This window comes from Sceloporus undulatus, chromosome 1 (genome assembly GCF_019175285.1).
Source record: "Sceloporus undulatus isolate JIND9_A2432 ecotype Alabama chromosome 1, SceUnd_v1.1, whole genome shotgun sequence".
Classification (NCBI taxonomy): Eukaryota; Metazoa; Chordata; class Lepidosauria; order Squamata; family Phrynosomatidae; genus Sceloporus; species Sceloporus undulatus.
The window spans coordinates 49,422,278-49,437,881 of NC_056522.1; the positions used below are offsets into that span (position 1 = coordinate 49,422,278).

The window sequence follows — 15,604 nt, forward strand, 5'->3', positions numbered from 1 at the left end:
CTATCTGTCATTGTAGAATGCTTCTACTTTTCAGAGCAACATCAGTAATAGTAAAAGTAAGCAATCCTCTATGCAACAAAATTATCTGGTTTCAGATGCCACTTTTTAAACTTTATTACCTTCATGGTGTCTTTTAAACCCTGACTTCCCCATACAGTTTGGATCTATGCTGGTTTTATCAATTACCAACAAGGAGAGGGGAGGAGAAATTATATTTCGTCACTTCCTGGCAACTGGAAGAAGTCTTGTGTATTTCTCTAATGCCAGTGGAAGATACCTTGCAGACATCTTTATCACTGTGAAAGCTTGATCAAACAGTTGCAGATAAATGCTGGTTTTAGGAGGGATTAGGGAAGAGCCACGTGGCAGTTGGCCTCAAACTTGTGCTAGGGTCTGCTGTCTTAACTCTCCCTCTGATCATTTTCTCTGAATTTCCAAAAAAAAGACTGCACCTTGTATCATTCCTCGTTAGCTACAAGCCTTCTTGTCAGTCTTCCACAAGCTATATTTCTTCTGGGAAGAGGCTTTACTTGCAGGGAGTCATTGATGCTCAGTAGCAAATGGTATTCTTATCAAAAGTTCTGACGAATCCCTGTCCTAGGAACATAGTTTTAAAAACACTAATTGAAGGAAATATTTGAGGCACATTATACTTGCATATCAATAATATTGCAGTAACTTTTATAATAATTCTAATTCAGATTAAATGACATGCATTCCTCTTTACTCCAATAGAGTTTGTATCCTTTATTTAGACCTAATTCATTAAGGGAGGCTAAAGTTGTTGTTGTTTTTAAGTGTGCCATGTCTTAGATTGTAAAATCAATCAGTATTACTTGTGACCATAGATCATTATAAAACATAACACAATACAACAGTCAACATATTCTGTTTTGATGTGTGATAAATTTCTTCTTGGATGCCAGGACAGACTCTTTCAGCTTCTTCCTCTTCTGCCTCTGTAGTAGAAGCATATGCTTGGATTATGATATTAATAGGTTTTTCATGAAGTCTTATTGATATTATTTGGCTAAACCTGACTACTTGCGACGGTCAAGAGCACCTGTTATCAGCTTCGGCTGATTCGCCAGCTGCGCCCATACCTGGCCCAGAGGGACCTAGAAACTGTTGTACATGCTCTGGTAACTTCGAGACTGGATTTCTGCAACGTACTCTACATGGGGCAACCCTTATACCAAACTCGGAAGCTGCAAATGGTGCAAAACATGGCAGCCCGGCTGGTCACTGGCGTATCCAGGACCAGCCACATAACACCTGTGCTAAAAGATCTTCACTGGCTGCCCATTCGCTTCCGAGCTCAATATAAGGCGTTGGTTATTACCTATAAAGCCCTAAATGGCTTGGGCCCAGGATTCCTGAAGGACCGCCTCTCCCCGTACATTCCGCCTCGCACCCTCAGAACATCTGGGCAGCAACTCCTGAAGGTGCCTGGGGCTAAGTTGGCTGTTACAGCCAGAAGATCTTTTTCCACAGCTGCCCCAGCCCTTTGGAACACGCTGCCCACGGAGCTCCGCTCATCTTCCACCCTGGCCCAATTTAGGAAGGGTCTAAAAACCTTCCTATTTAATCAGGCATTCCCCGACTAAATATCCTGTGGGCCTCCCTCCTCTCTCGTGGCCGTGAGGTTGGGCTAAGGGGTTGTTTTTATTGTTTTTAAGATTGTTGTTTATATATGTGCTTTTAACCTGTATGTTGTTGCACTTTGGTGCATTTTGTTAGCCGCCCTGATCTTTTGGAAGGGCGGGGTATAAATAAAAATTTTATTATTATTATTACTTTTACTACATCTCACCTCACTATTAATGCCACCCTTAGATTGTCACTTCCAGAGTAAAATACTATGTAATATTTAAAATGATCAACTTTTGCTTGCTCATGTGAAGTGTTTTATGTTTATAACAACATTTGCATAATTTAAACCTTCCCATGATTCATGTTTCTAACATTCCATGTTCCTTTCATATACTTTGTGAAGCTCTGGACTTGTATTTCCTATCTGAGCATGTCAGCTGAACATATTTTAGCTGAATCCAGTTATGTCATTAGACACAGTATTATTTGCATTTGCCATTTGCTTTACTACATTTGCCAGTTGAGTGTCTTTCATCCTCTGGAAACCTCACCTTCTTTCATTTAGGATTGTCTCATCATAGGGTTTCCAAAGTAAAAGAAATTCAGATATGATTTACCAGTGCAGTACTAACAAGAAGAATTACTGTTTCAGTGGAATTACTTCTGTATCCCATGCATGCTCAGCTTGAGAGAGGATAAATGGAAATATAAAATATGAAGAATGGATTGAGGACATGCTCACTACATTCCTGTACATTCCCCTAGTATCTACCAATCAGGAAATGTCCCAGAATAATAACCACATATTGTCCACACAGTGAGAACTAATGTATGTGTAATTGGTTAGTCCCCACGAGAGTAGATCCATTCCATCAATTGTTGAATGGTGAGTCGACATGTAGATAAATCTAATGTATTCAGTGGATCTCCTCTAGTAAGGACTAAAAGAGAATATAGTGAATGTAGTCCATGTGTAGAAAGGTTCATGAGCAGGAATACCAGTGATCTTCCAGTGCCTCTGTCATGATGGTGGTACAGCTCAGGTGCTGCTGTCATCATGCAGCTTGTAGCAAATCTGAGAGCTGGCACATCCTCTATACAGGACTGTACTTGGACATAAACTAAAAATAATTGAAGTTAAAATGGAAAAACTTTGTAATAGATTAAATAAAATACACAGCTATTCTGGAATAATGCTTCCACTTTGAGAACAGGAGAAGCTAATACCCTGAAACTGAGCACATATGCTTCTTTATGATGGACAAATGGTATTTGAAATCTTACCCTCTTGTAGGTTTTCATTTTCCTCTGGGTTACTATTTTTACCTTCAAAGATAGGAACAATATCCTGTTTTTTTTGTCCCACAATGCAATTGCTCACCTCTTCTAATATGTAATCTTACTGACTAAAGAATAACAATTTAGAACATTTGCCTCTACACAGAGAAAAGGAAAAGGGAGCATCAGACTACCAGAGTTTTTTACCCTTGGTCTAGTTAGAGATGAATGAATAATCCATGCAAGTGGTTTAATCTTATGTATATCTACTCAAATGTAAACATCTTTTGGCACCATGAGGATTAACAAGTATTATTTGACATAAGCTTTTGTGGATGGCAGCTCACTGCATCAGCTGAATGTCTGCAAAAAAATAAAACCACTTTAGTCTTTAAAGTACCACAAAACTCTTTGTCTGTTTTGGTGGAGCAGACTAAAATGGCTTCCTCTTGGATATTTTTACTCAGAAGTAATTTCTGTGAAGTTTACTGGGGTTTACTCCCTAGTAAATGGGTATAGGTCTATAGGATAATAGTCTGACAATGTTTTCATAAATACACTGACACTTAATTTAGTGAAGTTTTCTTTTGAGCAACATGCTTACTGTACATTTAACTTCTGGTATGCCACACATCATTGGTGTATTATTACTTATTATGAGACTTCTGTCCTCCTTTCACTTTGGGAACATTCTTAAGTTTGATCCTTACAAATATGAATTTGCAAAAGTATTGAATATACTGAGACAGACAGACAGGCAGGTAGACAGGTAGGTAGGTAGGTAGGTATAAAAACATAGTTGCCTTTTTTCAAAAACTATGGAGTCTAGGATAATAAAAAGTTGTTTGTTTGTTTTCAGTCTTTAAAGGTGATTCTGGATCAGAGGCTGCATCTGCACTGCAGAAATAATCCAGTTTGATCCCACTTTAACTGTCATGGTTCAATGCTATGGAATTCTGGGAACTAGTTTGTTGTGGCACCAAAGCTTTTCATATCTTTTTCTATTCTGATTTCTCTTATTTTCTGACTGATGTCATAAAAAGAAATCAAATATCTCATCTTTCCTGTCTAATTTCTGTCTTTTTTCTCAGGGGATTAGCCAATATAGGGAGAGATTAGTGGGCCTGTGATTATGGCAAACTCCAGCTCTATCAAGGACAGTCTTGGGATGTCAAGGGAATCTTAGTCACCTGCCACCACTTCTAGCCTTGGGGATACCGAGACCCAAGTGTCAAAGCATCAAAAGAAGAAGAAGAAGAAGAAGAAGAAGAAGAAGAAGAAGAAGGTGACTCAGAAGAGGGAGAACCCTTTATATGAGACCACAGTGCAAATCACTGCAAACACTAGGCCCAGATTGGGTGCTGGGAGGTGAACAGTGATCAAATGAGACAGTGGGTGAGTAAAGTTTCGATTTCCCACCCCCATATTAGTGGGTTACCACCTACACCTTGACTTTTGAGACTAGCTGCATGCCATTATCATCATGAAAATGCCAGGCACATCAGTGATTTCCTGCCAAATACAACAGATCCCGTCCTCTGCACTAGCATAAGAACAGGAACATCACAAAGGAATTGTAAGGGTGCCAAATGTGGATTCCCCGAAGCAATAGTAGCTGTCATTTTCCATGCTGTCCTCCCCAAAAGTATGGGAGTATACAGTTCCTTTGTATGAGAGGGGTTGATTTTGTCTTAAGCATTTTGATTGCAACCACCATTGTGTGTAATGGACACAAAGCCTGACATGGTGGCCATTTTATGCATTGAGGGGAAAAAGTAAAGAGGCCTGTAGAAAAGGGCCTTCACAGCCATGAGAATAAAAAGAGAAAACAAATAGACTTGCCTACAGTACCTTCATCAGATGAAGAATGGGGAGAGGGTTCAGTATCTCCTGTACTGTGTGAATATGAGGAGAGGAAGCTTTCTGTGGAAGAGGATAGCCCTGATGGAGGAACACCATCTTCTGCCAGGCATTTTCAGACTGAGGATTTTGCAGTGTTAATACACAAGGCAACTAAGATGTTGGAATTGGCTTCCTCCAACCCAGATCAGTCTAAAACAAGAATCTTGATTTGCCACAAGGCAAGAGTGACTCTTTCTAAAGCAGGGCCTTCAACAATAGATCTACCATTTGCAGCTGATTACATGAAAATGGTCAAGGAAGAGTGGACTGAACTTGCCACACTACACCCAAATCCTATGTCTGTTAAGAAGGTTCATAATATATCTCAACAGGTGATGTCAAAATGACAAATACCTATAGTAGATGCTGCAGCATCAACCCTGATATCTTTTTCCATTTGCCCTAAAGATGGAGTAGACACTGTTTAAAAACAAACCCTGAGAAGGCCTTATTTGAAAGATGCATACAGTCAGTCCTCTGTATGCATCAATTCAACCATCCACAGCTTTAAAATATTGAAATATATATATAAATTCCAAAAGAAAATCTTGATTTTGCTATTTTATATAAGGGACACCATTTTACTGCATCACTGTATTTAATGGGACTTGAGCATCCACGGACTTTTGTCTCCACAAGGTGTCCTGGAACCAAACACCCCAGTGAGTACAAAGGTTCTACTGTACATCTGTGGTTTCCACTTAATATGCCGGAGTTCACCCACCAATTAGTCAGGGAGCTTTGGTATGTCCCGTGCAGTGGCTTTTATCCACTTTCATAATTGGGAGATTTTTCTCTGTAATTTACTCTGTTGGGAATGGTATATTCGCTGTGCTTTTCTCCTGGGCTGTAACATGGACTGAGAGCTGTTGGGGGTTTCTCCCCCTGGTGACAGTTCCCTCAAAATCTACTTACCACCTACCAGAGCAATGAGGAGAAGCAGTCCTATGACAGGATGTTTGCACCTCCATCCCTGAAAAGAAGCAACTCCCAGCTAACTTGGTAGTTACTTTGGGAGGTTTTCTCCTGTTGTGAATAGCAGGGAGAATTCCAATGTAAATCCATTAAAATCACTGTGTAGACCTAGAAAAATCGCAATCTTTTAGCTTCATCTACCATGCTGGTAAAGCTCCTTAAGGTTACAATTGTTCAAGATATATTTCTGTTAGACTACAAAGTCCTAACAAATTGATGTTTCCCCATGAATCACAGATCACGAACTATCACGTTATCTTTTTTTGCTGATCCATTTCCCTATACAATTCCTCTTTTGATGCATCCACATAAATCAGTATTGTTCAACATAGTCTTTAGTTTCAGTATTTATTTTCAAAGAGACCTATTTGTCTCCTGAGATTTAAACATTGTTTTGGATGCTTCTTAGAGAAAAGAATCTACTTAAGTGTTCAGTCCTTATCTTTATCTACATTACTTCACTCCCCAAGATCTTAGACTGTTTCATTTTCCCTTTGTGTTTTTCCTCTCCCTACCTTCACCCTGAATACTGTGCCATCTTTCATATCACCTGATGTGCCTGGAGCCTCCAGCTCCTGATTGCCATCTAACCTTAAACATGCCTAGGAATATTGAATGAAACATTTCAGTTATCACTCTGTTGGATTATTAATAAACCTGTAAGTAAATCAGTTTAGCCATGATGCAGCAAATATGTTGTGTGCAACAGTATGTAGGAACTCATTTTAAAGAAGTGAACATATTGACATTTTCTCAGAATTATCTAGTATGGCCGTTTGGAATTTCTATGTATGCTATTTCAGTGTTTTGTAACTACATGTTATATTCCTTGATTAGCTTGGCATTTGTGGCTGTATTTATCCCCAAAAGACTCATATCTGGATATATGGACACTGAAAACCTTATTGAAGACACTGTGATGTGTGTCAGAATCCTGACAGCCAACTGTACTGTCATTCTTTTCTTTTATTCATTAATTTGATTACAGCCAAACTTCAGATGAAATGACTTAATCATATATTGCCCGTGCAGTTTTTTTTATTTCCTTGGGCACAGTCTGAATGCAGGCACAACAGTGGCGTCACTAATGGCTGTGAGGGGTGCGAACTGCATCCATTGACACCATAAGGGGGGTGACACCACTACTCCTCAAACATCTGTATTTTGGCAGAATCGGGCTGTGTCATTTATCTTTCTCCTTTTAAAAGGCTTTAAGAGATGGGAGTGGGGAGAAGCTCAGTGGGAGGAGAAAGGAGAGACCCCTAAAAAAAATTTAAAATTAAAATTGCAAATTTTTAAAGTTTGTTTTTTAATTTTTTTTGAAATTTTGAAATGTTTAAATTCTTTTTAGCTTTTCTTTTAAAATATATATTTTAACCAAATCTTTACTGTGTATATGTAAATACATCTAGGCTTTGTGTATGATATTGTAATTTGAAGGTATAATTTTAATTTTGTTAGTTGTTTATGTCACAACTATTAGCATTACATTCAATGATATATGGGAATTATGATTTATGAGTAACATCAGTGCAAAAAAGTATTTGTAAGGATTCTGTTTGGTGTGAAATGAGAGGAGGTCAGTGACAGGGGTGACACCATGAGTAACTGCACCGAGTGACACCAACCCTAGGGATGCCATTGAGGTGCAAAACAGACATCAAAACTTTTGAAACTTAATTTTTAATTAATTTTATTTTTGTTATGTGCCTTTAAGTCAACTGTGACTTATAGAGACCATGGGGTTTTCTGGGCAAGATATATTCAGAGGATGTTTTCCAATGCCTTCCTCTAAGACTGAGAAAGCATGATTTGTCCAAGGTCACCCAGTTTCCATGTCTGAGAGGAGATTTGACCTCTGATCCCCCAGAGTCCTAACCAAACACTGAAACTACTAAACCATGCTGCCTTCCATGGAATGCTTAAAATAATAGTAGATTATCTAACAGGTTGTTGTTGTTGTTAATTACCATCAAGTGTACTTCAACATATGCTTATTATTTTAAGCATTCTATGAATGGGAGACCTCCAAGTCACCCTGTTATAAACAATCTTGCTCAGGTCTTCCAAATTTAGGACTGTGGCTTCCTTGATTGAGTCTATTAAACTGTAATGTGGCGTTCTTCTTTTCCTACTGCCTTCTACCTCACCAAGCATTATTGTCTCTAATGAGTCATGTCTTCTCAGGATATGTCATCTTGGCTTCTAGGAATAATTCAGGCTTGATTTGTTCTTGGAACCATTTTATAATAGAATAACTGGTCCTGTTTTCAAAAGGTCACATGAAAAGCCAGATATCAGAGGCTTAGTGATGGCGGTGGGTCAGTGCACACCCCTGCACTTTTCCATGCGTACTTTGTTCTTCAAGGTAACACAGTAAAGCACAATCAACCATGGAATGTTTCTGGTTAAGGAAATAAAAATAATAATGCAATAGTGAACAGTTATTATCAGCAGGTTGTTTGTAGGATGATATCTGAGCATGACATTTATATGAGCAGTAAGTTCAGTTACCTCGCTCTTTAACTTAATAGAGTAACTGTTAATCTACCTAAAAATTTAAAAGAGATTGCAGTGACTGCGAGTATATTTCCAGTCAGAATGCAAGGTGCTAGTGATAACATTAAAGCCTTAAGAACCTTTATATTACAATACTTCAGAACCTCTTCCTCTGTACTGTATATACTTGTGTGAGGGCTGTGAGGTTTTGGAAGGATCATTTTCTGTGGTCCACAAGTGGAAATAATATACAGTGTGAGGATGTGGGAGAGGACCTTATTTGCTGTGGTGTCCCAGTTTTCCAATAGCCTCCCTTTAAAAGACATGATTGGCACTATCATTGATTTGATTCCTTCACCAAGTAAAAGCTAAGCTTAAAAAAAGCTAAAGCCATTGCAATCCAGTTGATTGTATCTGATTGTTTTAGATAGTTTGAAACTGATTTAACTGGTTTTAAGCTTGTCCAATTTTTTAAAAATATGCTTGTAGTGTGTACAAATTATACTGTTTTGAATTGTTTTAAACTGTTCAGATTTATTTTATTGTATGGTACCCTGAGATCTTTGGATATAGAATAGGATATAAAGGAGTGTACAAGAGCAGGGAGTTGCCAAGCTGCCTGTTAAAGGGGTGTACAAGAGCACAGAGTTGCCAAGTTGAAACCCTCCATTCATCCCTAAGGTCATTGTGATCCCAGCCCAGAGCATAATGGCACTGATCTATCCCTGTTCTTTCAAGGAATTCAAATGCCCATGCCCACCTCCCTGTTTCCTTAACAATTCTCAGAGGTACGTTAGGTTGAAAAAGAGAGAGAGAGAGAGAGAGAAGTAACTGACCTAATATTATTTTAGCAGCTTTGTGGATAACTGAGCCATTGAATCTAGTTCTCCTAGGTTCAAACTGGGCATTACTGTATATACTCATGTATATACAAAAACCTGGATCAACTAACCACAGGTCAATTAAGTCCTGTACTTTAACTCTTATAAAAACGGAACCATCCCCTGGTGAAAGGCAAGAGCATCATCTGTCCTGGAAGCATTCTCTCATCCATTCAGGCTTCAGTGTGAGCACAAACAGTTATGTCTGCTGGAATTTTGTAAGTTCTTTAGCATTGTTTTCCTTTGCATGCTCCTAAGTTTTACCCTCGACTTATCTACGGGTTGATTCAGAATCCATAATTTTGGCCCTAAAGCCTGTCCTCGACCTATACATGAGGTCGACTTATAGTCAAGTATATACAGTAATCACTGGAGTGTGCTGGTTCTGTGGTTCAGAACTAGATTGCTAGGCAGGATCTACAACTATCTGACTCCTAATAGGCAGTTGCGTGGCATTATGTTGTATGGCAGGGCACATATCCTTTCCATTGTAAAAAAAAAAAATCAGCAATTCACTATGGTGTGAGAGACAGGAATACATAATCATGTAGAAAAATAAAAGAGTATAGAGAAATGTTGGTTGGGTATAAAACAGTGCTACATAATGAGCAGGAACAAAGACTGCTCTGTGTTGAGAGGATTGTAACAGTATTTGGAGTAGAGAGTAGTCATTTTAAGACGGTTGAAGCAGAAACAACAAAAAGTTGTATGGCACCTTAAAAACTTCACAAATTTTATTTGCCCCTAGGCTTTCATGAGCTGCAACTCACTAAGGAAGTTCACTGCCTCAACAGGCTGCAATGCACCAAAGCTTGTATGAATTACTCTTTGATGTATTATTTATATGATATATATTGTATATCTTGCCTTTCTTCCAAAATGGAACCCAAAGAGGCTAATGGGTCCCAAAACAGCCAAAGGGGAAAACCTTGTGGTGCCCCAAAGGTACCACAGGACTTTCCTTGTTTCTTGGATGGTGTTCCTCTTGCAATTAAAAACAGAGTACAAGTGTTTGGGAAGAGGAATGGACTTTTGCAGGACATTTTCTCATCCTACAGTACTATACTTCCTAGACCTGTTGGTGTGTTTTTCCATGTGTATGTATGTAGACTAATATAAATGTTTATTATATTTGAAGGCTAATTTATCCCAGCTGTCATTTCCACTTCACACACTCTTCCCTGTTTTCCAGAGTGGTGAGGTCGCTGTTTGTAGTAGTAACTATTTCCATGGCAGTAGACTGTGATGCCATTGGGGAAGATTGAAGCATTCCACTGAGTACTGGCAATTAAAAATTATGGATTGTGAGATAAGGCTTGCGTTTACCATGCTCCTCAGTGTTATAGCCTAGCCCACATGAGGCTTGGAAACTATTGCTTAATTCTTAAGGGACTCAATATGGGTAATGGAATAAATGAATTGGTGTAGTTTGAAACTACAGGAAAACAGTTGTATCTAACTCAAACTCTCCTTCTGTACTAAGTAGAGAGTACAAATATAAGCAGTAAAGAATGACTGTAACTTAATCTCTGAATTTCCTAACTATTTCTGTTGCCATTATTATTATTATTATTATTATACTTTATTTCTAAAGCGCTGTAATTATACACACCGCTGTACAAAGTCGGTAAAATTAAAGAGTAAATAAAAGCCTGCCCAAGGCGTACATTCTAAGATAATAACAATTAAAAAGAGGAATAGATAAAATTACCATATAGAGAAGAAGAAAAAACAAATTAAAAGCATCAAATATAAAACAATCACATCACATCAAATATTGTCAGACAGCCAGATGACAATCACAAATTCCCTGAGAACGCTTCCCTAAACAATATGGTTTTCAGCTCAGCCTTAAAGCTGGTTAGGGAAGTGATGAGCCGTGCATGCAGAGGAAGAAGGTTCCAGGAATGAGGGGCAGCAAGAGAGAAGGGACGGATCCGGGATGGGGCAGAGGAGATCCTGGGTTGAAAGAGGAGACTTTGGCTGCCAGAGCGGAGAGTGCGAGTAGGGATGTAGGGAGAGAGAAGATCGGTTAAATAAAGAGGGGCCAGCCCATGCAAGGCTTTAAAAGTGAGTAGCAAAAGTTTGTACCTGATGCGGAAAGAAAAAGGGAGCCAGTGAAGGGAGGACAACAGAGGGGAGACATGATCATACCGGCGAGTGAGTGAAATAATGCGTGCAGCTGAATGCTGAACAGAAATTAATGGGTGGAGATGAGAGAGGGGAAGCCCTGCCAAGAGGAGGTTACAGTAGTCTAGTTGTGAGACCACTAGGGCATGGACCAGTGTCTTTGTGGTAGAAGCTGAGAGATATGGACGGATTTTGGCGATATTATAGAGAAAAAATCTACAGACTTTGGCTGTAATCTGGATCTGGGGGATGAACAATGTACACTCGTCCCCCGGGTTACGAAATTAATTCGTTCCGCCGCCATTTTCGTAACCCGGAAGTCTTTCGCAAGCCGAATTGCCATAGGCGCTAATGGGGAAAAGCCGCGATTCCGTGCAAAATGGCGCCGAAAAGCACCAAAACTTTTTTCGCAAGCCGGAAAAACCTTCGTAACCCGGAATTATTTTGTATTTTTTTTTTCGTAACCCGGAAATTTCGTAACGCGGCGCATTCGTATCCCGGGGTAAGAGTGTATATTGTTGCTGTTGATGGTGACAATGATGATGAATTTAGTATTATTATTGATGTCCTTTGAGCATTGCAGTTTGCTTATGACAAAGACGCAATTTTTGTTTCTTTACCTCCAAAGAAATGTTCAGTGAAATAACTTGTTTTATCCATGACATAAGCAAAACTGATGTAAAGAATTACAGTGCGCCCTTGTTTCACGCGGGGATCCATTTTGGACACCCCCCACCACGTAAAACAAAAAGCGTGTATGCTCGAGCCCCATTAGAAGTAATGGGGCGTGCGGCGGTGGCATGCGTGCGCCATGGGCACATGTGCCATTGTTTCTTCCGGTGCATGGCGCTGGAAGAAGCAGTACTGCTTTCAGCATATGCCGAAAGCAGCATATAATGCGCCTGCATATGACGCGGGTGCATTGTACATTTTTCTATGCACAGTAATGCTGCATACAATATGTTTACTGGTTGGTGCTTAGTCTCAGGTATGTTTTATAGGATTGTGGCCTTAGTCTTCCTGTAATTTCTTTTAATTGTTTGTTTATTGGTGGAACAAATATTTCAGTAAATATTTGTATATGGGAAGTATAAATGCACTCCCATAGACATGCTTTGCCCCATTCACAATCAAACAGATTTGCAGTCAGACATTTTTGGATTAGCCCTTTGTTGAACTGCACACCTAGAGCCTTATTGCATCAGACAAGAAAGCCAAAATGAGCCAGGAAAGTAGCTTCATGCCTCTTCACATGCCATCATAGCAATTCCTTTCTCTTCCTGAGGAGATGTTCATAAAAGCCTGCCTTTTGTCAACATGTTTTTCCAGCATGACAGAATGCTTTTATGACCATCTTGCTCAGGAAGAGAACAGAAGTACCACAGCAGCATGCAGAGAGGCATGGAGAAAGCAGCTACTCTCCTACTCCATTTTGGCTTTTTTTTTTCTCATGTGATAAGGCTCTTAATCACAAAAGGGGTGTCCTTCCAGTATTTGAAGCAATCATGGAAAGACTTATTCTCTTTATACAAAAGAATTTGGGTCTGCCACAACTTAATGTAGTGCACAGAATAGTAGATTTTTATCCCAGTAAATGTACCGTTTTAGAACAAAATGTCTCATGGTGTTCTTCAGTGAGTCATAGGCCCAAAAAGGGTGGTCTGCTGACACTGCCGGTTGCTGTGTCCGGGAACCGCAGTGGCCAAACCGCGTGATTCCCGGATGCAACAAAAAGAACCCGCAAAAAGCGGGTTCTTTTTGCGCCACAGAAATGACGCCACAAGGCACCAATGGTGCACTTGCGGCATCATTTCCACCGCGCGACGTGCAGACGCTATGTGTCTGCAACGTTAAAATGGCAGCACCCGTGTAGAACAGGTGCCACCATTTTGTATGTGCTTGGCGCGTACTAGGGTTAGGAGTGTCCGGAAAGGACACCCCTTTCTAACCCTAGTACGCGCCGAGTGCGTACTAGGGTGCCCGTCTGTAATGGGCCATAGCACAAAAAAACTAGAAGTGACATAGGCGGGTTACAGACCGCCAAATAGTACGTATACAATACGTACTAGGGTTAGGAAGGGGCGGTGCTTCCGCACCTCCCTAACCCTAATACGTATTGAATACGTACAAGATGGCAGCGCCCTGTTCATACGGGTGCTGCCATCTTGACGTATCGGACTCTGAGCGTCCGTACGCGTCGCATCCTTTGTGATGTAGCGAGTGCGCCCGCGCTGTGTGGAGGCTCCGGCTCCCCGCGGACCAACTGGCGGTGGCGGCAGACCGCCGCAAAGCGGCGGTCTGTAACCCGCCATAGTCTGGTTGTCAAAAGATTGGTCCCAGTGCTGCAGGTGGGCATGTGAGACAGGGGCAAAATACAAGAACTGTATCTTATAACATAACCTCATCTATGGCCTGACTCACAATATACTAGAATTCTCATTGTGGTTATAAAATGCCCAACAATTCATTTAATTTTTTTTAATTGGTGCATAAATTCTGGTGCAAAACAAATCTTCATTTAAAAGTGCAAACATGGCAAACAATAAATACAGAAACAACTTTCAACTGACTAAATGTGGCAATAATAAATGATTTATTGGGACCTGACTACATTTACATGTAGATTGGGAAAATACATGGCCTTATACCAAGAGCACCATTGCCAAGGGGACCATTCCAGCAGAGGAACCCATTCTTCCCCTGTCAAAATGCTCCTCTGCATGGAATTTCAAGTTACCTGTTGCTACCAGGCAGCTTGTAAATACAAGGCTATCTTAGGTCTGCCTTACATAGGCAGCAAAATTAGATAACAGAACAAACTATAACAGTTTCATACTACAGGTGGGATTAACAATTTTAAGGCTCTTCTACATTTTAGAAAAAATCCAGTTCAGGTAAAATATAACAGTGAGAAGGTTGATTAGAAAACTTTATTCACAGTGTACTAGTTTATTTATGTATTGGAAATTGTTTGGTTTTGTTTGGTTTTAGATAGGCCAATAATTCAAAAATGGTATTTATCATCTGCAGTGTGGAGTATTGCAGTGCATTGTAGCACTTCAAGCTTCTGCCACCTTATTCTCCTGGCTTGCTTAGAGGCCTTGGGAAGTTCTATGAGAAGGGGTATAGATAAGTCATTGGTGTTCTCTGATTAATTATTGTATAGTGTTGTTCTTTTTACAAGATTGTAATGTTTCTATTACAGTTCAAAAGGGAAGTGGTGCATTCGCACCAGAAAAGCAGGATAAGAAAAGTGGTCTCATGCTCAAAATGGATGGGGTAGGCAGCTAAAGAAGTTCCAGGAAGCAGGCACTGAGCTAAGGATGTGGTTAATTCTGAGGTTAAAAAGAGATGGGGAAGATGCAGCCAAAGACGAATCATATACAGTAATCACAGTTCAACTCTGGGTGCTATAGTCATGATGGCATAATTTCCTTTGTTCCACTAATAATTCCAAGTATTTCGTATCTCAAATATATTAAATTTGTAGATCTTGAACATGTAATTTGGGATAGTTTCCACATAATGTAGAGAATGGTTTGAACATTTTTAATTTTCAGAACTGCAATATGATTGGGATGATTATCCTGTCCTTTCATCTACTATTTGCATGCTTTGACAAAACTGCCTTTTTCTCTCCATGACTCAACTATGTTCAACTAACTGTATGTAGTCCAGAGATGGACCTCCTCCAAGTATCACTAGTCATCTGGGAGAAGAAAAGGAAATTTCTTGTAGTGTTATACAGTATTTCCCTGAAGAATCGTCCTGTTCTGGTGATAGTGAGAACTTTTCCTAATGTGGAAACTGATCTACACCGATCTTAACTTATATCAAGGGTGAGCAAAATATAGCTCTCCAGGTGTGCATAGACTTCAACTCATTATGTCCCTCACCATTTGCTACTTTGGCTAAGGCTGATAGGACCTGCAGCCCAGCATTCACACACATTCACTGCTGGTTTATATTGATTTACACTATGAGTCAGCCAACAGCATGGACTATATAATAAGATTCGACGTAGCTAGCATTTGTTGTTAGAGCTGTGGACATCTTTGCTATCACCTTCCTAGCCACTGAGCATGCATTCCAGCTAAGCCTACATTTTTATTATCCTTACTAAAAATCTTTGAAAGATGTGTTCAGTTCTTCTCTCCTAGTCACAACAAACTAAACTTTCCTAATTTAAAACTTTAAAAAATAGCACAAACAACTCCCTTCATGGTTGTGTTTCTCAGATGAATTTCTTTCTCTATCTCTTCCTTATTTATGCTCCATTTTCTTGGATCCTGGAAGCTGAGAAATATGTTTTGGATCCCCTGCAAGGTTTTCACTCCATCTTGCTG

At 39.7% G+C, this 15,604-nt stretch overlaps 1 protein-coding gene across 5 annotated transcripts in view; it reads left to right on the forward strand.

Annotated features, from left to right (window-relative positions):
* RBKS (ribokinase) overlaps positions 1-15,604 on the forward strand; it is a 90,950-nt gene that overhangs the window by 3,832 nt on the left and 71,514 nt on the right. The window lies entirely within an intron of this gene.